Source organism: Saimiri boliviensis, chromosome X (genome assembly GCF_048565385.1).
Source record: "Saimiri boliviensis isolate mSaiBol1 chromosome X, mSaiBol1.pri, whole genome shotgun sequence".
Taxonomy (NCBI): domain Eukaryota; kingdom Metazoa; phylum Chordata; class Mammalia; order Primates; family Cebidae; genus Saimiri; species Saimiri boliviensis.
Window position 1 is genome coordinate 74,447,075 of NC_133470.1, and position 20,914 is coordinate 74,467,988.

General features: G+C 37.3%; 1 pseudogene; it reads left to right on the forward strand.

The window, feature by feature from the left end:
• The first annotated feature begins 7,266 nt into the window (after positions 1-7,266).
• Positions 7,267-14,409, forward strand: LOC141582713 (uncharacterized; annotated as a pseudogene).
• The last annotated feature ends 6,505 nt before the right edge of the window (positions 14,410-20,914 follow it).

The window sequence follows — 20,914 nt, forward strand, 5'->3', positions numbered from 1 at the left end:
GTTCATGTTTTGATGGAGAAGTAGAAGCAGAGGTGGGCATGCACTTAATTGGAGAGGACACCCATCAACCCAGTAGGATTTTTAAAATTACACTCATCTTCATGACCTCAACATTATTAGAATCCCTTTAACAAAGATCACATATTTCATTCCACAGTCCAAGTCATTGACTTAATTTCTAAAGCCCTAGGAAAGGAAACGGAGTTATAATTTCACACTATTTGTCTTAGTCTAGTTGGGCTGTCATAACAAAATACCATAGACTGTGTAATTTAAACAACACAAATTTATTTTCTCACAGTTCTGGAAACTGGAAGTCCAAGGTCAGGATGCTAGAATGGTCTAAAGCAAAACAATATTATAATGAAAATAACTTCTGAGAGACAATTGACTATTTTGAAATACTCGAGAAACTATGTCAATATTCTGTATCATTTTGGAATATGTGATATTGGACTTTTTAAATGGAATATGGTTAGATTACATAGTAAGAAAGCTTAAGGTATATTATTAATACTTATATAATATTTTGGGACAATAATTCAGACAAACTTCGCTTTTTTTTTTTTTTTTTTTGAGTTGGAGTTTTGCTCCTGTTGCCCAGGCTGGACTGCAATAGCGCAATCTCGTCTCACTGCAGCCTCTGCTTCCCTGGTTCAAATGATTCTCCTGCCTCAGCCTCCTGAGTAGCTGGGATTATAGGCATGCACCACCACGACTGGCTTATTTTGTATTTTTAGTAGAGATGGGGTTTCTCCATATTGGTCAGGCTGGTCTCAAAACTCCCAACCTCAGGTGATCAGTCCGCTTCCGTCTCTGAAAGTGCTGGAATGACAGGCATGAGCCATGGCTCCTGGCCACATTTTTCAAATATATGGGTTGACCACACAATTTTGAAGTAGATTGGTTTGGTTTTTATTCCATTAATCTTCTTTTCTGGTCCTTTTCTCTTTTGCTATGGTGTACCTTTCTTTTCCCAGCCAAAGGTCCTTGGTTTGCTTTTTTTGTAGCATAATATCAAAGGCTATTTTCAGAAAAGGGGTATCAAAGACTGAGTGTTTTTGTTCCTCAAAATTTGTATGTTCAAGTCATAACCGAAAATTTGATGATATTTGGAGATGGGGCCTTTAGGAGGTGGGGCCTTCATGATGGGATTAGTGACCTTATAAGAAGAAACCCTGTGATAATTTAGTAAGAAGGTAACCTTCTATAAGTTAGAAGAAGGACCCTCACAAGAAGCTAACCATTCTGGCATCTTGACCTTGGACTTTCAGTCTCCATAACTGTGAGAAAATAAATTTGAGTTGTTTAAATTACACAGTCTATGGTATTTTGTTATGAAAGCCCAACTAGACTAAGACAAATAGTGTGAAATTATAACTCCGTTTCCTTTCCTAGGGCTTTAGAAATTAAGTCAATGACTTGGACTGTGGAATGAAATATTTGATCCTTGTTAAAGGGATTCTAATAATGTTGAGGTCATGAAGATGAGTGTAATTTTAAAAATCCTACTGGGTTGATGGGTGTCCTCTCCAATTAAGTGCATGCCCACCTCTGCTTCTACTTCTCCATCAAAACATGAACTCTTTTCATTCAAGCCTCAAGTTTCAAGCATCATGGTTTGAGTCAACATATCCCAAACATGAAAATGCTCATTTATCTTTAAAATGAGTGTTTCAGGAGTGAAATAACTTAAGATAGCTCTTGTTAGTTTCAGAAAAGTTTTACTGATTCAGAGTATCTTCTAATATTTTTACTTAGATTGTGTTACCAGCTTCTTATTTAACTGTTAAACTATACTGCTGACTGTATTATGTACGTTAGGTGAAGGAACTAAAAGTGACTGTTTCTCGGGCTACTTTCATTTAATGATGATCAATTTTAATTCAGTCTAGCTTACTTCAATTGAACAAATGTCTATGAAACGCATACTGTATTCTAAATAGTACTAAAAATACAAAGATGCATATAACTTTACATTATGCTTCTTATGCATTAGATATTAGTGCTGAAACATCTACTTTCAGTGACTTTTTTGAATAAGTGAACAGATTTGCAAAATACTTACAGTTTCAGGTACAATCTGTGTCTATAATACAGTAATGCTAATTAGCCCAGCCAAAGACAGAACCTACAAACTTGGCTTCATTAATCACTGACGGCACACTCACCAAATATTTAGGTCAGGATTATTGAATTTTTTTTTCATTTTGTTCTTTTGCTTCAGGAGACTTCAAAGAATGAGAGATAATTTTCATTCTTCTATCCTGTGAAATTAGGCAAGTTTGAATATTGTGTGATTGCTTCATGAGGTCCTTAACAGTGTTTGTAATTTAGAGCCCAAAACAGAAGTTTAGAGTATGAAGATCCAATGTTTGATTATAGGGCAGAGGTTAATCCAGAGTGAAGGAAAACAGGCTACTGTTGAAAGTCAAGGGAGTTTAATTGGTTTGCCCTGAGGCAGTGAATAGTGAGGGAATATTTTAGCTGAAACTAGGATAGGGATACGTATTTTGCATTATCTGTCATAAGTTTGTCACACATAACATCACCTAGGAGACTTCACAGTTTCCCATTTCCCACAGAAACATGGAGGGAGGATAAGCAACGGTCTTTCAAAATGGACCAAAAGGACTTACACAATGAGCACTTCAGTGGCTATCAAAGTGGGATGAAAGTCATAGGAATCTTATATAGATTTTCTTATCACTGTAAGACTCTAGCCTAAGGGGGAGAGTCAAAATCATCACTGGTATTGGTCATCTTTGTGCTCTGACAAGTTGGAGCATAGAGAAAGATAGCATTTGATTTAGGAAAATGTGTAAGGGTGGGACATTTCTTGCATCTGAGGGTTGTGGTGAAAAATGTGTCCATTATGAACTATAAAATGAAGATCTGTGCATTTTCCACTCCAGCTACATATACATAGGATTAAAATGAAACTTCTAACAAGAGCATTAAGGGTGAGTGTGGAATACTTTTATTCTATGAGCAGAAAGAATTCCACGAAAGTGTCTGAGAGCTGATCTGACCCATATTACATTGATTCCATTATATATTTCTGCAGCAATCACCCGAGAGAAATTCTAAGTGGTGCAGACAGTTTTATCCATCAGGCTTTCATCAAATCTGTGTAACTTGAAACCAATGCATCATTTAAAAATACTTGGTTATTGTGGCCTAGGCAATAGGTTCACTGCAGAATACATAAAACAAAATTGTATTAAGACAATCTGATAGCATAATTGTCAACTCTTGCCTCCATGTTTCCCAACTCTCTTTTTCCCTGAAGAGTGAGCTCTGCATATCTTTTCAGAAAAACAACAACAACAACAATAAATGGTCCTGGCTGACAAAAGAGTAATCAGGAAGTGATGGTCAATGAGATTATTTAGTTTGTACAATACCCATAGCATTTTAATCCGTCATAAGGGAGCCCCTGCAGAGATAGGTATATAGGACCACACTCCTTAAACTACGGAATATTTGTCTGACACTCTGCCCCCATCCAACTTCTCTGACTGGAGTTTCCACCATCAGTGTCATTTTTGGGGGATAACAAATAGTATGCAGAAAATGTGGAAGGTATTCAGATACACGAGCCTGTATGTTCTCTTGCAAGGTAGATGTCCTCCGTTTTCTTGTTCTACCTTCTTAACGTGCAGGTAGTACCAAAAATAAAGGTCCTGAAAAACTTTCCACTAAAGGAATATGAAAAAACTTTCCACTAAAGGAATACGAAAGGATTAGGCAGAGGAGTAGACAACAATGAGAATAAGCTTCACAATTTGTCAGAGGATTTGTCTCACATATCCTCAATAAGTCCTAAATATCTTACTTCAAAAAAAAAAATGCCTAAGGATGATTACTTCAATCGGCCTCTTTCGAGACGATACATTTGGCAGCTTGTCCTATCTCTCCTGCCTCTTAGTGACTTGTAACTGTTTGTATGAATAATTTATAGACAGCCTAAATACCTCTAATAATGCAAAAGGGAGCATATGGTGTGATATAAAGTCTTTGATACTGGTGATATGAGCTATTGAAAGTTGCCTGATAAAACAGGTTTTGTTGTTCATTCATACAATTCCATCAACCACAGTTTACAGAGAAGTGAATGCCTGATCTCTAATTGTTTTCTTTGTGGTATGGATTCATTTCATGCAAAGATGCTAGAAAATGCCTTTCTTAAAGGAGATATCTTCCAGAGATTCTGCTTTCACTATGTATTCATTAATGCACCACAATCAAGATTAAGAAGAAATAAAACAAGAGTATGTGTGTGTGTGTGTGGGGGGGGGAATGTATGGGTATGTGAGTGTTGGTTTTTCATTTCCTTTTTTTCATATCTTTCCTATTTTGAGAGTTCATTTTGTCTTTAATCTTTTAATGCTACTTCTGTGTGAGGATTGCATGGAAGCAGTGTGTGGGTTACTGCTGAGTGTTTCTGAAGAGAGATTGAAAGAGCGTTTTTCTATTGCTTTTTCACTTGGTAAAAGTGTGAATCTTTCATTAACATTTCATAGGCTGTAAGTGAAATGTCCTTCTGAAAAATGATGAACAATCTGTGTCCTACAGCTACCCACCTAATCTGGTTCGAAAAATCTCTCTGCACTCGCCGAGGGAATAATTTCATTTTATGTTTGCTAATTTTTTTACTATAAAACATTGGAGACAAATTCTGGGTATGAGGGTCTAAGGGGAGCACACTATTCCTGCCTCCTGCTAAGCTCAGGGGCAAAGACCTTTTTACTGATACTCTGCTTCAGATATTGAGGTAAGCCCAACACTGCCTGTTGCCAGAAGAAGGTAGTTGCTCAAGTTTGTGTCTTTTTTTCCTATTATCTTAAGTCTTCCTTGTGAAAGTATTAACATAAGGCTAAAAAGTCCAAGGGAAGCTTGTTAATGCTGGTGTTATAGGCAATAAAACAATATAGTTATAATTCAGAGGATGGGGGAGGGTGATTGTTCTTTCCTACTTACGGCTCCCTAAACAAAATTAGGGAACAAACGAACTGGAAAAGCAATGGGTTTCAGTATTATTACAGTTCTCTGCTCTAAGCTCAAGCTGGTGTTATAATTTAGAATGGACTTCTATTATTAACCTTTATCTTCAGAGGCTTATAACTCAGTTGTTAGTAAATACGTACAGGAACAGAAACAGCCTATAATGTTACACGGTATTATTCAATCTATACAAATTTCATTGGTTTAATAAAGCAACTTACAGCATGGATTCAGGATCCATGCCTGGATTTACATTTTAGCTCTGTCTTTTACAAGCTTTATCTGTACACTAGTTAATTCTCTGAGCCTTACATTACTTGTATGTGAAATGAAAATAATCAAAGTCCACCTACCTCCAAGAGTTACTGAGAGAATTAAGTTATGTAATATACTTAGAAGAGGTTCCTACACATTTGTGTACCATGTGTATGTTAGCTATTATTATTGTCAGTATCTTCCAAAGTTGTTCAGAGTAGAGAGGGGAGGAAAAATATCAAAATAGGGAGGCTTTTTTTCAAACTATGCAGTCTTCAAGATCATGATACATTTGTCTAGGGAAGACAGTATATCCAATTCAAATGTGAATCACTGCTCTTTTGGAGCAGTATTACTATGTATAATCCCTGGATGTGTTGGAGTTGTAAAAAAAGTCAACAGATACTGCTACACAGGGTCATATATGTATACCAATATACATATAACCTCTAAGTCAGGTGCTTTGCATACATTCTGTTAAACTTCATGGCAATCCTTCAACCCTGAGAAGAATGCATTGCTTTTCCTATTGTACACAGAAAGAAACAGCAAAGGCAGAACAGGTGTGAATTTTCCAAGGTCACACAGAAAACAGCACTACTGAGGTTTGAAACCAGGTCTCTTTGTCTACAACATTTTTTTTAACCCCACCAACCTTCTGTAAAAATATATACATATATTTTGAGCAACAAAGTGCAACAGTATGCGTCTGTGAAATGAATGAACCACTGAACTATATCTGGAGTGTGACTTTAAAGAATGGAATATATTTTTGTTAGTACGGATTTCATACCAAGCAAGAATTTCAGACATAAAGGGAAAAGCAAAGCAGGCTTTTTCAATACTGCCGACCTGATTCCAAAGGACTGTCTTTGTATATACAGTGTGTGAAAAAGATTATTATTCTGACATTAGTCTTTTCAGTCACTCCTATACACACAGATGGGAGGACATCAAAATATAAATAGAGACATCTATTATAGCTAAAAATTAAACTGAAGCTGATATCTGCAGCAGATAAATAATTAGCAAGTGCACTAATCAGACTTTTTACATTTCATATGAAAGATTAAATGTTTTGTGTATATGAAGATGTATATTTTTAAGGCTGAAAGGAGACCTGCGCTTTGTTTGCAAATGTTGCCTTTTATTAATAAGCACTAAGGACTGAACAGTGCAGGAGAACTCAAGTTTTAAAGCCTAAGACAAAAAAGAAACAGACATAAATTTATAATTAGTAAATCATTATTTTTTTCTATAGAAACCACACATATGTTCTCCAGCCATGATGTGTATCTATTTTTTACTAGGTAGAAAATCTTGGCTTTATTCTACTAAAATGTCCCATATTACTCTATTATTTCATCCATATTTCTGCCAGCATTCTGATCACAGTCACTTAGATAATCTTTAAGGAGACTGAGGCTCTTTCTACAACTTTCCTCTTCTTCTGAGCCTTCACCAGAATTGACTTTAATGATCCATTCATGTCATCTAGACTTTTTCCAGCACGCACTTCAAAACTGTTCAGGCCTTTACCAGTTACCCAGTTCCATAGATGTTTTCATGTTTACAGATATATGTTACAGCAACATTCCACTTCTGGTCCCAATTTCTGCTTTAGCCTTTTTGTGTTGCTATAACAAATACATGAAATTGAGTAGCTTCTAAACAAAAGAAATTTATTTTTCACATTTCAGGGGTTAGAAAGTCAAAAATCAAGGGGCTGGCAGGTTTGGTATCTAGTGAGAGCCCAGTCTCTGCTTTCAAGAGAATGTTGCATTCTCCAGGGGATGCAAACTCTATGTTCTCACCTGGAAAAAGGGAAGGAAGGGCAAAAGGGCAGAATGCTGTGTAAAACTTATTTCATAAAGATGTGAACCTTATTTACAAAGGTGAAGTTCTCATGATTGAATCACTTCCTAAAAGCTCCACTTCTTTATATTGCTCCACTGTGGATGAAGTTTCCACATAAATTTTGGAGGGGGAACAGACATTCAAACCATGGCATCTCTTAATATATCTATGTATAGATGTATGAGTTTATATTTTAATTATTTATAAATTAGTTACTGATTGTCACATAATACATTAAACCAAAACTTAGCAGCTTTAGGCAAAAAACCACATAGCTTCTATGGATCAGAAAAAAGCAGCTTAGCTGGGCATTTGTGCTTCCGAATCTCTCATGAGGTGGCGAATACTTGGCCAGGGCTTTAGTCATTTGAAGGCTTAACTGGGCACTGGGGTTAGAGTTTATACCTCCAAGTTGAGTCTCAGACCTCAGTTTCTCACTGGCTGCTGGCATAAAGCCTCATTTCCTTACCAAATTGACCTCGGAGTAATCATTTCTAAGTCATCACATGTATTGCTTATGTCCCCTTAGAGAGTGATCGAAGAGAAAGAACAATGAGGAGCCACAATACCTTTTAAGACCAAGCTTCAGAAATGGCACTGTGTTCACATCCACCAAATTCTATTTGTTAGATTAGAAGCAAACCACTAAATCCAGCCCACACACATGGAGAAGGGAATTAAGCTTCATTTCTCGAATCGAGGAATAGCAAAGTAACTATGACCATGTTTTAAAAACACATTTATTTATTCTATGTCATACATAAAATAGATTCAAATTTACCATATTTATATAACTAAACAAGAATATAGTGAAGTAAGTGTAAAATTTCTTCTTAGTGTTTTTTCAATTTTTGAATATATACTATTAACAATGTATATTCAGCGTATTGTGTTCAAAGCCTATGAAGTAATTTTCTGTCTATGATAGTTACTGATTTGGCATAGAGTTAAATTACCTTAATTTTTTCAGTTTTAGAGTTTTTTTATGCAAATCTGTTTTTTGATCAAATGCAATAGATGCGTAGTTCAGAAAACAAAACAATTTTAAAAGTTATCTTCAGACATGTCTTGATCTTTGGCTTATCTTTTATGTTTACTATTCACAATGCTGTGTTTCTATAGAGAGCCATTGCCATTTTTTATTTGTTTTTGGTTTATTCTTTTATTTTGTTTTTCAAAATAAGCCTTATGAAAGTCAAACAGTAATTCTACTTTGATACTGTATAATTTTGTTTTTGGTGTTATAAAAGCCAAATGTTTACTAATTAATATACATAGGAGCAGGATAAGGAAATAGTAACTCCTTTGTGTTCAGTAGTATGGTTACGTTCCTCAGGTCGGTAGCCACGATGAGCAGCCTGCTGTTTTTAGATGTCCTGCCAAATAAACTGTTTCTTAGAGACATTGGACATGCCAAAGGCACAAGTGGTAGCCAGTTCCCTTTACACAGTCCTGGTTGATAGACCAGAAACAATTTCCTTTGACAGGGAAAACGATGCTAACTCTATTGAAAATTGTTAAGACATAAAAACGGTACATATTACTATACATTCCCTCTTGGTTAAAACTAAATTCAAGTTTTCTATGTGTATTTTTCATGATGTATTTTAAGGTTAGAGCATTCATAAAGAAATTCCTGAATCTGAATATAGTTTGATTTTGTAGCCAAGGGTTGAAGGAGTAAAAAAGGACTACACATTAAGATGTGGTATTAAAGTTTGTTTTAAAAAAATTTTTTAAATCTATTTTTCAGGTAATTTTGAACAAAAAAGCATTCAATGGCATAACAATTTTCTCTTTTAATAATTATGGTGTTACTGGGATTGCTTTATACTATAGGGACCTGATAAATACACATATTAGTAACAGGCTTGTTTAGGGAAAATGCCAGTGAATTACAAAAAAAGGTGCATGAAACTGTTTTTATTCCAGCACGGTTGTTATATTCAATGTTTCACTAAAGCAGCAACTAAAACCACAGTGTAAAGTGATTGGAAATTTTGCCTGTTTTGAATCACTAAGAACGATAAACAAGTTTAAAGGGACTGCATATCATCACTTATGTGTCTCTCTTCTTTTCTCTTATTCCTTCTTCACTTTTTTCTTTCTCTCATTTGTTCTTCATTAATTTGTCAATTTCTTTGTAATCTATTCATTTTGCTGTTAATTTGCTTATTTATTCATTCATTTACGTATTCATTCATTCATCCATGTAAAGTAACATCTGCTTTAGTGTAGACCAGTACAATAGCAAATAGCATCTTTATTTGTTCCCTGTTCCACTCTTACACCAATGCAAGGCATTCCCCACACAGCATGCAGTGACCATTAGAAAGTAAACATTATATTGTTTCCTTCCCCTGCTAAATACCCCTCCAATGGCCTCCTGTACCACTCAGGAAATTTTTAAATTTCTACAATGGCTTACTTAATTTGACACCTTGCTCTCTCTCTAACTTCATTACATTTCACTCTCTCTTTCATACATTGCTTTAGTCACACTGACATTTTTTTTGCTGTGTCTCAAAAAACATCAACATCTTTCTATCTTAGACACTTAATACTTGTTATTGGTACTCCTTTTACCTAGAATGTACTTTCCTCAAATCTCAGCATTGATAGCTGTTACCATTTTTATCATTGCTGAAATGCCACCTCAGAGATGCCTTTCTGACTACCCTATCTCAAAGTTGCCTCCCATTCCTGCCTATCATATCACGTTGTATTCTTAGCACTTACTACTATTTGAAAGTGATTGTGCATATCCCTAAACAGAATGTAAGATCTCTGAGCACATTTTGTAGTTTTACTTAGATGGGGTTTTGCCATGTTGGCCAGGCTGGTCTTGAACTCCTGACCCCAGGTATTCCAGCCTCCTCGGCCTCCTGAAGTGCTGAGATTACAGGCATGAGCCACCGCACCCACCCTGGACAGAGCTTCTAAACTCTGATGTAGCCTTTTTTGCCAGAGGAAACAGCTTCCCAACCCCCAGTGGTGGCAACAACCGTCCCCCACACATGCTGCCATCAGCCTTCCACCTTTGTCTGAAGAGATTAACCCTGCATTGCCCGAGGCAACAGTGATGGCCTCCCCTAAAGCAGTTGCCAGTAAAAACAATGCTGATTTTTCTCAGGATCCACCCCCAACACCCCTGTTGGCTCCTAGACCTATAACTAGACTAAAGTCCTGGCAGGCCCCTAGAGGTGAGGTTCAGAGTGTGACACACAAGGATGTGTGCTACATTCCAAAAGCATTGCTTGAGTTTTCTCATGTATGTAAGCAGAAATCTGGAGAACAGGCATAAGAATGAATATTAAGGGTGTGGGAAAATGGTGGAAGAAACATAAAGTTGGATCAGGGTGAATTTATTGATATGAGCCCACTACATAGGGATTCTACATTTAACATTGCAGTTTGGGGAGTTAAAAAAGGTTCTGATAGTTTATTTGCTTGGTTAGCTGACATATGAATCAAAAAGATGGTCCACTATGAGCTAGCTGAAAATGCCTGGTTTCCCTTGGTTTAATGTAGAGGAAGGGATTCAAAGACTTAGGGAGATTGGGATTCTAGAGTGGATTAGGCACTTTAGACCTACTTATCGCAGCTGGTAGGGTCCAGAAGACACTTAACCAATACTTTGTGAAATAGACTTGTGAGGGGAGAAGCTGCATCCTTGGAGAGCTCTGTTACTGCTCTTCTCTATATGCCAGATCTTACAGTGGAAATCATAGTCACTAAATTACAAAACTCAAATGCAATGGAAATAATTGGATCCGGAGGTGGCAGGGGGCAAGTAGTGGCACTCAGCTGTTAAAGGCAAGGTCTGCACAGTTACCGTAATTAACAGTAGAGGAAAAGCAGCAATCAGCATAGTCTGACTTGTGTAGAGCTCTGGCATAGGGTAATTAATCACTGTATTTCTAGAAGTTAAATTGATAGGAAGCTTATAGCATTCTTACCTAATTTGTATAAGCAGAAAGCTTTCAGGTTGGGTGGACAAAAGACTAATTGAATTATAAAAATAGAGAATCATAACTCCTCAATCAATGTTCACACTGGAATCAGTCTACAGGCTCAGAACCTCTTGCATAAGGGGGAGGCTGGGTCCCCTTGAAGAAGGACCCTACCACACTACTGACAATGTACGCTGTTAATCTTTCTTCTATCCTTCCCTAAGGAGACCTCTGGCCTTTTACCAGAGTGTGCAGTGGAGAAAGGGGAATTATCAGACTTTTGGGGGACTACTGGACAATGACTCTGAGCTGATGTTGATTTGAGGGGACCCTAAATGTCATCATTGTCCTCCAGTTAAAGTAGGGGTTTTAGAGGGTTAGGTAATTAATGAGGTTTTAGTTCAGGTTCAAGTTACAATGGGTCCAGTGAGTACCCAGACTCATCCTGTGGTCATTTCCCCAGTGCCAGAATGCATAATTGGCATAGACATACTTAGCAGCTGACAGACTCCCTACATTGGGTTCCTGACTAGTAGGGTGAGGGCTATCATGGTGGGAAAAGCCAAATGGAAGCCATTAGAGCTGCCTCTACTCAGAAAAACCGTATGTCAAAAACAATATCACAACCTTGGAAGGACTGCAGAGATTTGTGCCACCACCAAGGACTTGAAAGATGCAGAGGTGGTCATTCCCACCACATCCCAATTCGGCTCTCCTATTTGGCCTTAGCAGAAGACAGACGGATCTTGGAGAATAACAGTGGATTATCATAAGCCTAACCAAGTGATGACTCCAATTGCAGCTGGCATACCAGATGTGGTTCCATTGCTTGAGCAAATTAACACGTCTCTTGGTACCTGGTATGCAGTCATTGATTTGGCAAATGCCTTTTTCTCCATTTTCATCCATGAGGAGCACCAGAAGCAATTTGCCTTCAGCTGGCAAGGCCAGCAATATAACTTTACTGTCCTACCTAAGGGGTATATCAACTCTCTGGCTTTGTGTCAAACTTTTCACAGAGAACTTGATCATTTTTCCCTTCTCCAAGACATCACACTGGTTCATACATTGATGACATTATGCTGATTGGATCCAGTGAACAAGAAGTAGCAAACATACCTGACTTATTGGTGAGACATTTGCATGACAGGGGATGGGAAAAAAATTCTGATTAAAATTCAGAGACCTTCTACCTCAGGAAAAATTCTAGGGGTCTAGTGGTGTGGGGCTTGTCAAAATATGCCTTCTAAGGTGAACAATAAGTTGTTGCTTTTAGTCCCTGTTACGGCCAAGAAAGAGGAACAATGTCTAGTTGGCCTACTTGGATTTTGGAGGCAACACATTCCTTATTTGGGTGTGTTACTCTGGAACATTTATCGAGTGACCCAAAAGGCTGCCAGGTTTGAGTCAAGTCCAGAATACCAGAAGACTCTGCAATAGGTCCAGGTTACCATGCAAGCTGCTTTGCCACTTGGGCCATATTACCCAGCATATCCAATGGTGCTTGATATGTCAGTGGCAGATAGAGATGCTGTTTGGAGCCTTTCACAGGCCCCCATAGAAGAATCACAGCAGAGGCCTCTAGTATTTTAAAGCAAGGCCCCACCATCTTCTGCAGATAACTATTCTCCTTTTGAATGTCAGCTCTTGATGTTTTACTGGGCCTTGTTAGAAACTGGATATTTGACTACAGGCCATCAAGTCACCATGTGACCTGAACTGCCTATCATGAACTGGGTGCTTTCTGACATATCTAGCCATAAATTTGGGTACACACAGTAGCTTTCCATTATCACATGGAAGTGGTATATACGTGATTGGGTTCAACAGGTCCTGAAAGCACACGTAAGTTACATGAGAAAGTGGCTCAGATGCCTATGGTCTCCACTCCTGCCACCCTGCCTACTAACTCCCAGCCTGCACCAATGGCCTCATGGGGAGTTCCCTATGATCAGTTGACAGAGGAAGAGAAAACTAAGGCTTGGTTTGCTGATGGTTCTTCAGGATACACAGGAACCACCTGAAAGTGGACAGCTGTAACACTACAGCTCCTTTCTAGGATATCCCTGAAGGACAGCAGTGAAGGGAAATCTTCCCAGTGGGCAGAACTTTGAGCAGTGCACTTGGCTGTGTATTTTGCTTAGAAGGAACAATGGCCAGATGTTTGATTGTACACTGAGGTGGGTGTAGCCATGGTTTGGCTGAATGGTAAGAGACTTGGAAGAAGCATAATTAAAAAATTGGTGACAAATAAATTTGGGGAAGAGGTATGTGGATCGACCTCTCTGAATGATCAAAAACTGAAGATATTTGTCTCTCATGTGAATGCTCACCAAAGGGTTACCTCAGCAGAGGAGGATTTTAATAATCAAGTTGATAGAATAACTCATTCTGTGGACACCATTCAGCCTCTTTCCCCAGCCACCCCGTCATTGCCCAGTGGGCCGTGAACAAAGTGGCCATGGTGGCAGGGACGGAAGTTACACATGAGGTAAGCAACATGGACTTCCACTCACCAAGGCTGACTTGGCTATGGCCACCGCAGATTGACCAATTTGCCAGCAGCAGATACCAACACTGAGCCTTTGATATGGCACCAGTCCTCAGAGTCATCAGTCAGTTAGTTGGTGGCAGGTTAATTATATTGTGCCTCTTCCGTCATGGAAAGGGCAGTGGTTTGTGCTTGCTAGAATAGATACTTACTCCGGATATGAGTTTATCTGTCTTGCACACAATGCTTCTTCCAAGACTACCATCCATGGACTCATGGAATGCCTTATCCACCATTGTGGTATTCCACACAGCATTGCCTCTGACCAAGGCACTCACTTTATGGATAAAGAAGTGCAGCAGTGGGCTCATGCTCATGAACTCACTCCTCTTAACATGTTCCCCATCATCCTAAACACATGGATTGATAGAACAGTGGAAGGCACTTTTGAAATCACAATTACCATTCCAACTGGGTGACAATACTTTGCAGGGCTGGGGAAAAGTTCCTCAGAAGTCTGTGTATGCTCTGAATCAGCATCCATTATATAGTACTGTTTCTCTATAGCCAGGATTCACAGGTCCAGGAATCAAAAGGTGGAAGTGGAAGTGGTACCTCTCACAATCACCCCTAGTGACTTAGTAGTGAATTTTTTGCTTCCTCTTCACAACATTAAGTTCTGCTGGCCTAGAGATCTTAGTTTCAGAGACAGGAATGCTGCCACCAGGAAACACAACAATGATTCCATTAAACTGGAAGTTAAGATTGCTACCTGGCAACTTTGGGCTCCTCCCACCTCCAAGTCGACAGGCTAAGAAGGGAGTTAGTGTTTACTGGGGTGATTAACCTGTACTCTCAAGATGAAATTAGTCTACTACACCGCAATGGAGTTAAAGAAGAATATGCGTGGAATACAGGAGATCCCTTAGGGCATCTCTCAGTATTACCATGCCCTGTGATTAAGGTCAATGGGAAACTACAACTTAATAAAGGTAGGGCTACAAATAGCCCAGACCCTTCATGAATGAAAGTTTGGTTCACTCCAACAGGTAAAAAACCAGGACCCACTGAGGTGCTTGCTGAAGGCCAAAGGAATACAGAATGAGTAGTAGAAGATGATAGTCATCAATACCAGCTATGACCATGTGACCAGTTGAAGAAATGAAGACTATAATTGTCATTAGTATTTCCTCTTTATTATTATTATTATTTTTTAATAGAGACAGGGTTGATCCATGTTGGTCAGGCTGGTCTCGAACACCTGACCTTGTGATCCATCCACCTCGGCCTCCCAAAGTGCTAGGATTACAGACATGAGCCACCGCGCCCGGCCGTGTTCCTCTTTATTTTGTTAAGATCATGTTTGTCCATGTATATGCTTGTTTTTAAGAAAATATTTTCATTTTATCACGTGACATAGGATTTATTGACTTCATATCAGCATTTAAGTGTTGTTACCTTTATGTAACAACATTTAGGTTAAGAATTAGTGTGTTTCCGTTTGTATGAAGGACAGCTATATTATGTTAGGCATAGTTATGACACTATTGTCTTTATTTGAAGATTATATATAGTTTCAGGAGATGTGTATGGGTTTAAGTTAACAAGGGGTGGAATTGTGATAGTTAATACTGAGTGTCAACTTGACTGAATTGAAGGACGAAAAGTATTGTTCCTGGTTGTGTCAGTGAGGGTGTTGGCAAAGAAGATTAGCATTTGAGTCAGCGGCCTGAGAGAGGCAGACCCACCATTAATCTGAGTTGGTATTATCTAATTAGCTGCCAGCATAGCTAGAACAAAGCAGGCAAGAGAAGATGGAAGGGCAGACTTGCTGAGTCTTCTAGCCTTCATCTTTCTCCTGTGCTGGATGCTTACTGCACTTTAGCATCAGAATCCTCTTTCTTCAGGTTTTGGACTCACTGACTTACACCCGTGATCTTCCAGGGGCTCTCAGGCCTTTGGCCACAGACTGAAGGCTACACTGTCTGCTTCCCTGCTTTTGAGGCTTTGGAACGCACACTGGCTTCCTTGGTCTTCAGGTTGTAGATGGCCTATTGTGGGACTTCACTTTGTGACTGTTTGAATAAATACTCGTTAACAAACTCCTTTTCATATATACATCTATCCTGTTAGTTCTCTCCCTCTAGAAGACCCTAATACAATAGCTTAGAGCTCCAAATATTAGTCTTCCTGTAAGATACAACCTAGATCACCTCATATATTCTCGGAAGCCAAGGTGCAACATTTCCACTGCATCTTAATAGTATATGAGTTTATACTTTTTTCCAAAGCAGACTGGTCAAGATAATAATTTGTAGTCACACAGAAAAAATAATCCAGTTATGGTTTTGATTAACATTTACAGTTAGGTGTTTAATAAGTTTTAATAAATTTAATAAATGTGAAGACTGTGTTAATGATCTGTCAGGCATAGAAGTGTTACTGCATTAATGACAATTTTTCTAATTTTTTTTGGAGACAGATTCTTGCTCTGTCACCTAGGCTGGAGTGCAATGGTGCAGTCTCAGCTCACTGCAACCTCTGCCTCCTGGGTTCAAGCGATTTTCCTGCCTCAACCTCCCAAGTAGCTGGGATTACAGGCACCCACCACCATGCCTAGCTAAATTTTTCTAATTTTGAAAGATAATATTTTATTCACTTTAAATACTACATCTATTTATGCAGGAATCCCATTTATTAAAAATTTCTTTGTCCATAAATCTTCCTTTCTTGCCCTTTATGCTCCTAAAAATAAAATAAATTTATTTGACTGATGATACAAAACGTACCTCTTAACTGCAGTTTTGCATCTCATCTCCCTCAGGGTTTACTTATAGGAGTGTTCATCCACATTTTTCTCTTCTAGGTGGAGCCATGGATATCAGAATTGCAATAAAGCAGAGTCATGACAGATGTGACAGTGACTAATTGTAGCTGATGCTGCCAATGTGGCAAAAGGATTTTCTCATTAAAGGTAAGGGTCAGAGGAAGATTTGAGAATGAGAAAGCAATGTAATGGGGTCAGGGCAAAGTGACCACTTTAGCCTTGAGTCAACCCAAGTGGAAAATTGCTTGAAAAGCAGGTTAGCAATTTCAACCAAGAGTGAAATACAGTATAAAAAAGCTTTTAACAGATGCGTAGAGATGACTGCACACATTCTGAAATAGCCTTTAAATTATTATTTCTTACTTTCCAATGAAAGATTTTTCAATGCCTTTTATAATTATTTTGTCACTGCCATTCCATATAATTACATGAATAATTAAATTTTGCTGATTCTCTCCAGTACCTTTGCATCAGCTTCCTGTTCTTTACATCCATTATCACTATCTTAGTTCAGACCCTCAGTTAATCTTCCTTGTACTAAAGCAATAATCTCCAACTGGTCTCTCCACTTCCACATTTTCATCTCTTTACAGTTTATTATTTCTGTCTTCCAAAAGCTTAAATGGTACTGTAATACTTACTGAATTAAAAGTAAACTCTCTAGTCTTTCATTGAAGGCCCTCCACAGTATGATCTTATTCTACTTTCTTCTAATCTTAACCTCTGTAGCTGCTGTGCGAATGCTCTATGCTCCAGTCTCCTATAAATATTATGTATTCAGATGAACTCTTTTCCAATGTTATTGCTTTTTGCATATTTAGTTTTATATCTCTTTATATTCAGATCAAATGCTTATTCCTTCATGATGCCTTCACCGATTCTTTTCAGGTAGACTGATTTTTGCTTCTATGAACCTTCATAGCATTTTATCTCTTATCACATATATCAAACTGCACATGATACTATAGTAATCTTTGTACTTGCCTCATTTGGTTCTCTTCCATTGTCCATTTCCCAGTGTCTACCACTATCATCCTCCAGTCTTCATCTTATTTATCCTTTGGTACTATTTAACATTGTTGACCTAATTCTACTTATTAAAACTCTTCTCTACTGGAGCCCACAATGATGTACTGTTATTTGTATCTTCTGAATGATTACTCTCATCTTCTTTGCACAGTCTCGTTGTCTAACTAGTTATTAAATGTTATATGTTTTCAAAGTTCAGTCCTAAGTGCTCCAATCATCCTGTACTCTCTTCCAAGGCTACTTTTCCCATACCAATAACTTCAATGCATATGACCTGCAGATTTACATTCCTAAAAGAGATGAGCCAGGTAATTTCTAGACTTTCATATTCGGCTGATGATTTTGCATCCCATCTTGAGCATCATAAACAACAATGAAACTCGATATAACCAAAAGCAAGTTTATAATCTCATTTTAACCTCAAATGTATTTCTCTTCCAGTATTCCTTGTTTTAACAAATGACAGTGACATCACTCAGTTGTACAGTTCAGATAATCTCTACCACCCCCCTTTCCCTTACTTCCCATGGTCACCTTGCCACCTAGTTTTTACTTACTACACTACAAATGTCTCTATTTCTTACCATCTCCCACTAAAAACACACTGGTCATAGCTATCATCAGTTCTTGCTGGGACTGATCTTACAGACTTCTAATAGTCTTTCCTCCCCTATCCAGGACTCTGCTATCTATTCTTCACACTGTATTTAGTTTATATTTTGAAAACATAAATATAACATTATTTTCCAGCTAAAGCTCTGAAATGTTTTGCTAATGTTTTTAGAATAAACATCTTAACACAGTCGTAGCCTTTTTCCAAGGTATCATGCCATTTTCACTTTACCACTTGGCCATTTCACATGCTGCTCCTTTTGCCTGGAATATGCCTCCCAGCTTTTTTTTTTTAATTTACCAGATTAATATTTCTCTAACATACCTTGGTTAATGTGTTACTTTTATTAAAAATAGTCTTTCCTGACCTCCTTAGCCTGATTATTTCCTCCTATTATCAGTGGTCACTGCACTGTGTGCCTTATTTTATAACATTTGTCACAATTGCAATTTTATAGCGATTTACATGATTATTAAACTAATGTCTTCATCTCTCACAAGACTGTAGACTTCACTACATAAGGGATGAGATGTATATTTGTCACCTTTGTATCCCCAGCACCTGGCAAAATACTAAAACAAAATGGATATTCAATTACTATTTATGGAATAAATTAATTCCATCTACTAGAAATTATATTCATTCATTCAACAGGTATTCTTAGAGCATTTATTATTAGCCATGCACTAGCATGCAGCAGTTTTATCTTTGTCTAGTCTAGAATACTTTGATACATGACTGAATGGATGAATGTGAATCCGTTTATCCTAGTAGACCTTTAATTCTCAAATAGAAGACTTCATAATATGAAAAATTAAGGAGCCATGAGTATGTTGGTTCTACTTCTTGAAACTTCTTTACATTTTATTTTGTTATAATACTACTTTATATGTAAACATCACTTTACAGTTTTAGTCATTTTCACATATGTCCATTTGAGTCTCAAATAATTTTCACGCCTTCTTAGTACATAAAGATTAAAAAGTTCAGAATGATTAAATTATAAGTAGAAATTGACAGAGACAAGATTAGAATCCAGGAGGACTAGTAAAAGCTCATAGTCCAGCTTTTAGTTACTATAAACTCATCCTATGCAATTAAAGGAAAGCAAAGTCTATTAAAGAAGACATCTTTGTTTCACAAAAAAAAATGTTACCAGTAGCATGTTGAGAAAATTGTGAGAATTGCTGGTTTAAATGTTGCTACATGTGGTGGATATTTGTGTTGCCTTCCCTTTCAATGTGCCCACCTGATGGCTTTCTACCATCACACTTATTGCCTTGAATTCCATTTGCACTGCAACTTAAAACCAATATACATTTATAGGTTTAACCTGTCTCCCATGCTTAGAATAAAAAGGTACAGGATCATCTTCAAAAGTAATGGAGAAAAGAAAGACTATAGTCAATCAAAATATGCCACATATTTTTCAATATTAGTGATTTTTAGAACATGTGACTTATATTATCTAACATTTAGAGAAAATCACAAAGGCTACCTTTATTTATTTTTCCATTTGTCAACTCCAGGTAAGAACATAGAAAACAAAAAAACAATAAAAGTGATAGCAATGAAAAGATGTATTAACCAGCTTTCCAAAAGTGAATAACTTCAGCTTACTATTTCTTTGGAATGGCATAACTAGCTAGGTTGTATCTAATGTAGTTCTTTTTAATTATACATTCAACATGTATTATGCTGTGAAGAATAAAAATACAGAAAAATTAAAATAATATTTATATAATTTAATGATGATGGGTTTAATTATTTGAAGAAATATTTTGATCTCCAGGCAATCTCAACTTTAATATAATTTTAGCTTTTTTAGAAAGGGCTTTTACATTTTTTTCAGAAGCTAATTAGACTACATGAAGTCCTATAGTCCAACAACTATAATCTGAATCCAACATTACTTAAAATACTATTCTGAATATTTTTCACAAATAATCATTAAAATTGTTGAGGGATCTGAATGTCTTCCTCTGAAGCATTATTCTACCTAAAAAATGTCACAGTGTTTTTCAGGGCAATGCTCAAAAAAACTCTCTGTATTTTGTTTGTATATAATAAATATGTGAATATGAGGCTAAAGAGTCAGTGTAAAAAACTTTCAAAGAATCAAGGACTTGTTTTTCTGCTTTTATTTTAGTTTCGGGGATACATGCATAGGTTTGATACACGTGCAGATTGCACATTATTGAGGTTTGATGTAAATGATTTTGTCACCCAAGTAGCAAGCATACTACCCAAAATATAGTTTTCCAATCTTCAGCCTCCTTCCACACCACACCATCAAGTAAGCCCTGGAATCTATTGTTTCTCCTTTGTGTTCATGTGCACTAAATATTTAACTCCCACTTATAAGCAAGAATGTAGAGTATTCGGTTTTCTGTTCTTGTGTTAATTTGCTTAGGATAATGGCGTCCGGTGTTAAAGTAAACTAAATATGTCCTGAGAAAGACTCCATATTTCTACATTTGAGTCCTTGTGGATGAACTGTAACTTAGCTTAGTAGTCAGACAAAATTTAAAACCTAATTTAATAGTATGCATCTGTAACAATGGCTGAGTGTTTGCCAATCCCCTCAGCCATACTTCAACCACTCACAGACTGCTGAATGTTCGTACTTCTTTCAAATAAGGCAAACATTGAGCTATAACCAATCTCACTGTTTCTGTACTTCACTTCTCATTCTTGTACGTCACTTTACCTTTTTTGTCTATAAATTTGTTCTGGCCACAATGCACCACGGGAATCTGTGAATCTGCTGTGATTCTGAGGGCTTCCCAATTCACGAATTGTTCATTGCTCAATTAAACTCTTTTAAATTTAATTTGGCTAACGTTTTTCTTTTATCAGATGGTGTCAGAAGCGGGATCTGA